Source organism: Berghia stephanieae, chromosome 2 (genome assembly GCF_034508935.2).
Source record: "Berghia stephanieae isolate SIO BIC M18660-M18661 chromosome 2, UCSD_Bste_1.3, whole genome shotgun sequence".
NCBI lineage: Eukaryota > Metazoa > Mollusca > Gastropoda > Nudibranchia > Aeolidiidae > Berghia > Berghia stephanieae.
This window is the reverse complement of record NC_088361.1, coordinates 72,598,669-72,606,168: the sequence shown is the minus strand read 5'-3', so window position 1 is coordinate 72,606,168 and position 7,500 is coordinate 72,598,669.

Here is a 7,500-nt window from a genome sequence, read left to right as displayed (position 1 = left end):
ACAAGGTGATCATTTGTACCCAATACCTTGTCGTTTAAATCAACCCCAGGCCGCCTTGAAAGTACACTGATTCCAAAGAAAATATTACTAACATTAATGTGTGTTGTTTTTTAGTGCTGGTCTGGGAATTCCAGCTAAGATCATTTTAGCCGAAATGTGATCATTTTATATTACCGTAAACTGATAAAACGCATTTTTACATGTTAGTGAAAAAAACCACTTTTATATCAAATTAATTATCCATTGATTAAAATACCTTTCAATTTGTCAAAAAGCTTTAAAACTGTGATTTCTCTCAGAATATGGAAGTATAGCCCCCCATCCTTACGCCAAAAAAATATTGTCTGTTTTGTTTGCTTTTTTGTGTTAAATCAGACATGAACAATATTTCTATGGTATAGGCAAAAGCTTCTTATAATATATATATATATATATATATATATATATATATATATATATATATATATATATATATATATATATATAAAAGATAACAATACCTTGACTCACATCTTCCTCACATCCTGTTCTAAACTCTTTTTTAAACAATAAACAGTTCTATGCGCTTTACATGGAGTAGTAATAGTATAACGGATTAAATGAAAAACACATATCATACATACAAGCTAATGTTCAATCCCTACCATACACATTTGTTCAATTCCTACCACTAAAATTAAGCTTTAAAGATATGGTCACAGGTAAGAACATCTAAAAGAATACAAATCATCAAAGTCTCTTAAATCTTTGGGAATGGAATTCTAAATTTGTCAGGTTCCAAAGCAAAAGGTGTTTTCCCAATTTTTTTTATTTGTTTCAGATGTAGATAAAATACAACAGCCATCGCTAAAATGATTTTATTTCGATATTAAAGGATTTAATCGGTCCTTTATGTACGGGGGGGGGGGGGGGGCACAGTTTTGAAATACCTTACTTAGAAAAAACAATGGTGGAAATTATTTAAGAAATTCTTTTTCCAACTGTATATCATTACAGCTCATTTAGCATGGGTCTAGCAAAGTCGAATTTAGTTTGATTGAGGACAAGCCGTATGGTTTTGTTTTGACAGCCGTTTAACATTGTACTGGGGAATGTTGGATATTAAAGAGTTCCACTTACCAAGTCTAGAGAGAACTGTGCATTTGTCAGAAGAGGCGCAGTGTCCTTAAAGACATATGTATGGAAATTTGCTATATTTCTTAACGTAAAATAGTAGTACATATCAAACAATTAACATGAATTGTCATAAAGATAAATTAATCGCAAGAGATCCCAAGATACCTTACTGACAGTAAAGAAATCAATCATGCTTTCTCCAACCATATTTTTTATTATTTTAATTATGATATCCAACTGTAGGTCGGCCCGATAATATCACCTCTATTTTTTCATCATTCAGCTTGAGTCTACTTTCATTGATCCACTCTTTGATTTATACAGAACATGCTTTCGAAGTTATTGGATTATATTACATAAGGCATTTGTTTTACAGGAAGTATTATTGCAAAGTCGCACAAATATATTGCTGGCTTATGATCATATAGTGGCTTTTTGATAGGTGGTAATGATATTCCTTTTCATTGTGTTGTAGATGTAAATTATGACTAGAGTTCAAGGGCCAATGATGATAATTGAATGTATAACATCAAGACATTCAAATCAAAGTTCAGATTCCAAGTTTCATTTCTTACTTCTTTTTTGTGTGATTAATTCGAAATCCAAATCAAATAGTATGGTCATAATTCAATCAGTTTCATAAATTTCAAAGCGGTAAAATCAATCCTAACAAGTCAATCTGTCTATGTGACCATTTTCAATATACATGGAATATTTGTAAGTCCGTAAAATAAGGATTCTTAGTAGAAAGTTAGAACTTGCAGCAAAATACAAAAAGTCTAAAGACTGTGGAAAGTGCAGGTTCAACGTAGAAAAGTGCAGCCCCAAAAGTGAAGTTTTGATCAGAACATTCTATTTCATACCCTATTGTAAACTGTTCCCACAATTCCTTCAAACCACTCCTCCTACTGATTTTGACCGTCCCATGTCAGTCTTAAACCGCCCCCTAAAAGTAAAAGCGAAACATACTCATCTCGAAACATTAAATCCCTAAAATTTATTGTCAAACCCCGCCTTATATGATATAATATTATTTTTATAAATGTCAGTTTTCATTCCTAAACAACAAAAACTAATTACAGTCTTTTGCATTTATTCTCAAATACCAATTAACACCAATTAACAAGAAAGTATTTTTCTAGCACTCAACACAATGACCAGTCCATTAACTTAGGATGTAAAACTGTCCTAAACTTATTACATAGTGACCATGTTTTAACTGATTGAAATCCTTGCGTCGTGAACTTTGCTTGAATATTAATCGTGTTTTTCGTTAAAATTATTGCGTAAGCTTCTTGCATACGATTACTCTCTTACACTATAGGTTAGTTTGAATGTCAGCATAGAAACGATATTTTCAATTGTATTTATATTTAACAGAACATAAACGGTTCATATAGATGGAATTCATACAGGACCAAGTACTAACTCCTGGGGTACCCCACAACGATAACCATTGTTGACCTACTTGGAACCCTTAATAACTACACGCCTGATGCCCAAGCAATGCTACCTGTTTACGTCATTGAAGTCTCGCCAATAATACGTCGTGGTCATTGGCATCGAATGCTGGCAACAAGTTCAACAAGTGTAAAAAATTTCTATTGTTGCCATCAGCTTCCATAAAAAAGCTCGAAAATTCTCGATGAGATTTTTGTCTTTTGATATTCTAAACTATGTAGTTAAAATCGGTCGACTTGATCGATAATTCTGGTTATTCTGATCAATTAGTATAATCAATAGGACCTTACAATCATTTTTAAAGGATTGTAGAAAGATGCCGCTCTTAAGAGATGATTTAAAGATTTTTTTTTATAATTGAAGCCTGGAGTGTAAAAATTAAAGGGGAGTGCATCAAGTTCACATGATTTTTTCGTGCTTTCGCAACGATGATACTTTTCAAAAAATTATTTCTATTTCTTTCTTTTTTTTTAAAGCTAACAATTCTGAAAATTTGGTATTTGATATTTTAAACATATCTATAAGCTAGCATGCGTTGCATATTGATTGAACCTAAATTAATTGACAAATCACAAAGTAACCATTATTTATTAAAAAGTCACAATGAAATCTTGTGTTTAACAGCATTATCCGATAAATATTTTTGGAACTGCCCACAATCTCTAAAGATAAAAATGTACGTAGAATTTGGACACTTTTGAATTTGAATAATTATAACTTCATGAAATCAATAACATTGAGGTGATTTTATTTGACAACAAAATAAGCATACGAAACATTTAAAAGCCTCGCCTTATGCTAGCTATATTTTCTATGCAACACGTTTTTAAAATTAAAAAAAAAATATTTAAAACTTTCGTACTTCAAATGTCAAATTTTACTAAATCAGTATGAGAAAAGTAATTATCTATATTTGGTACGTAAAATAACCTGTGATGAATCTTAAACCATGTCGCCTATTTAATGCGTTGGGGTTGTGAGGAAATATTTTTTTCTTCCCTTGTTGAAAAACGAAACATCCGTCCAAGGAACCATAAACTCATAGAACCAAAGTTTATTTTGATGCCTAAAGCCTTAGACGAGCAATAACATCTGGTTATCATTGATTGAACAGGTCTATTCCAAAGTACTTTGCATCAGATCAACAGACCCCACTACCACAGCTGGGTGGACAGGTACAGAAAAATATAATTAGACTGCACCCCAAGATCGATACCGGTCCCTTTGTGTGTGAAGCAAGTGCTCTACCAACACTGAGCTATCGCGACCCCAATGTTGAAACTAAAAAATCCAGGGCAATTAGTAGTATGAATGTATAAAAAGAACTAGATAACCAGGCCACAGGCAGTTATCACCACAGTATCCTAACAACAAAAAACATCCTATCCTCTTCTTGCCGCCATTAATATAAGTAGAATCTTCCAAGGGCGATAATAAATCACCGGGGCTCGTTGTGATGACCGTTAGCCATGGACATTACCAGGCCTATTTTCCCCAACCAGCTGTCCTGGCTGACATTATTTGGGAATAATGAGTCATTATAACAAACCAACAATGACATTTTCCTATCCGTCCAAGTGGCCAAGGCCTTCTTGTAAATTCAGCCGAAGGCTGTGTCAAGAAAGGTTGATTCGCCCTGGGCTCATATATCGATGTTCTTTTCAGGTTGTCTCTCAATTAATTACATTGTGTTGGAAGAAAACAATGGAAAATAAAGAATGGGTTTCGATGAGCAGGTACCAGTATAATGGTGAGTCAATTCAAAAAGTTCTGATTTCGAATCATATTTGACATTTTTGAATGCTTTAAGTTATGTTGCAATCGCACTTCAATTTGGAGGCGCCACCTTTCACAAAATCTAAAATGTTTAGAGTTTGTGGATTTTATTAGGGGGGGGAGGGAGATAATAACAATACACAATTGTATCTTGTCAATCTATTATTATGTTGTTGTTTTTTTAACTAGATGAAGAAAGCTGAGTTTTAGGTCAAAATGAGAGCAAGTTTTTTTTGTAATTATCGAACAAAACATGTTTTTCTCAAAGAATTTTAACCTGATTGTAACTCAAATTTCACCAACCAATCTTAAACTTGAATTGCAGGCATCGGGTTCACCCTGACATATCACTGTTTTTGGTAAAGCGGGTCACACGTAAGCGTAAAATGACCATCCTGTTTTCACCAAATTTACGATTTCTTTGGGTTCGTATTGCCCATAGTGTCATGTTCGTTCTGGTTAATGTTGCGTTAAACGGACAGTCAACAATGATTACTTGCTACCCATTGGGCCCAGTTTATTGTTCATCTTTTTTATTGATGCATTGAAAATCCGGAATTGTCCACACCATTTATCTGTCACAATGGACAAGAAACCCCGCAATCATTTCCATTACAACTAGTCTATTGAACGTGACTTCAGCTTGTCTATTATTATTATAATTGGGGAAAGGCCTTTAACATTTTTGAGCTCCGATTACTCACGACCAAGGGATCGGTTTCGATTCCCGGTTGAGTTGAGTTTTTAAGGGTTTTTTAACTGCTGTCCTCCAAGTACTGAATGGGGAGCTGGGTCCGTTAATTCTTGCGGATGGTACTTTGTGACAGTCATCAAACTGCTAGTAAACAACGACAATCGTTACTGTTGCTGGATAAGCTCCAGCTTAACGAGCCTTATAGCTTTAAATGATATTATTTCTTGGAAACTATTTAAAAACCAGTCACCCTATTTCCTTTTTTTTTTAAACTGAGAAAGTGAAGAAAGGTTAATGTGAGACTATTTAACAAAGATGTTGCCATAATTTGACGATTGCATAATTAGTAATGGCAGACTGAATGATTACATATCTTTTAGATATTTATACCTAATTATTGTTTTTATGTAATATATTTAAGATTGAATCGGTATGTGCGGTTATGTGGTCTAGTGGTATGACACTCGCTTTCGGATCGGAAGGTCCTGAGTTCGAGTCTCGCTCGGCGCTTAGTTGAGTCGTTGGAAAAGGCTCTTTATTCATTTTTTCTCAACGTAAAATGAGTACCTGGCCGTTAACAGTTGTGTCTCTGTCGGAAAAAGATTGTAATATCGCCTAACAGGAATCATGTCGAATTTGATTATTGATATAAGTGTATATTAAATATGACAATCTAAAATATTTCCCAGCTAATATTTGGAAAATAAAAATGGTGTAGAACAGCTTTTCGATATAAACAAATATTTATATCATTTTGAGTTGAATATCAATCATAATCATACCATCACAATGCCTACAATCTTACATAACATCAACCATAACACGGTTCTATAACAGAAGAAGGAGGTTGTATCTGTTGTGACCTATTGTCCCAAATGTCGGAATTTTTTTAATGTGCAAAAAAATAAATTTAAAGCGAAGACAGTCACAGTTACTGATTCTATATAAAATGATTTTGATGATAAAAAAACATTACAAAAACTTTAGAACTAAAATCCCAATTACCAGTTACTGGACCAATCTACCATAATACCAATCTGGCTAATGGGTCGCAATTAAACAAACCGACCCCTCTTACATCGACGAAATGCAAGTCATTGGTGATAGCCGTTTTTTTTAAATGCCACAAATGATGTTATTATCAATTCATATTTAATTTGGTATTTTCATAACAGAAACTAATAACTTAGCTCTCTAGATCATCAAAGATATTCATATACAAATAAGAATATACATCTCCACTGACTTCAGCGTCCCAGAATCTCCCGGACGTGAGCGATAAGCATGAACCCCCAATCTATCAGCGGATCAATTCGATTAACCCTTTTTACCATGCATGCCGGGATTTGGGGAAGACCCAAGCCAAATGTCAGGTCTGCTCTCGAAGACTTCCACTCAACTTTGCCGCACTCTGGCAAAACACTTAGTTTTATATTGGCTACTTAACTTTTACTACAAATATCAATCGGTTGCGATGACCCCAACATTTCAAAATTGTCAAAAGGTCTCAAATCCAAGAGCTCTTCAAGTATCTCGGGTTTTAGACTTTTTGACAATTTTGCAATCCCAGGGCCATCTTAATTGATCGATATTTGAGTTTTAAAATTTCCTGACCAATTTTTTAAAGAGTGCTTTCAGAATACGGCAGAACTCTCCTAGTGTCAGTACCAATTACAGAAAGACGATCAGTTTCCCATTTATAAGGAGACGAGCCCGGAAGGTTATTTTATTTTCATTGTCAAGATCGTTTAGCGTTGAAGAGTTGAGGATTGAATATTGATATTAATAAATGCCAAAGGAGAGACGTTAGTTTGGAGTGAGGAATGAAAAAATGAGTTTTTGCCTAGTCGTAAAATAATATTATAAAGACTGTCAAAAGTATTGATCTATGCTTGAATCCTTTATCCACGCATCGACCTGTTGTTTGTTTATCTGTACGTATGCAAGGCTATCTTCAAAAAGTCTATCTGTTTGTGATTCCCTCATTTAATATACCTGTTGGCTCCATAATGGGTGTCTGATGCTATGGACATTAGATGAATTGCAATTAAGGCTACCGTTTTTTTAGTTTCAGTCTATGAACTTAGATCTGGCAGAAAGTACTTTGTGACAAAATAGTTCCTCTTCAGATTATAAGAATTTTGTTTATGCCAATCCTAAGGTTAAATAAAATACGGAACTAGAACTAACCATCTGACTCTTGTATAATTCTAAACGCAGACTTTCTATTTTACTTCTAATTATATGTCTTTTTTATTATGTCTTCCCTTGTTTTATGACTTTAGACAAAATTACAAATTCAATTTGACTTTGTCTATGTCCAATTAGCTAAACTGATGAGTGAAAAGCAAGAAATGTCAATAACATTATGAATAAATTAAGGAACTTCGGAGGTATAAATATAAATATGATCTTTTATTTAAAATTTGTATCCAAAAAAATTATATTGAAGA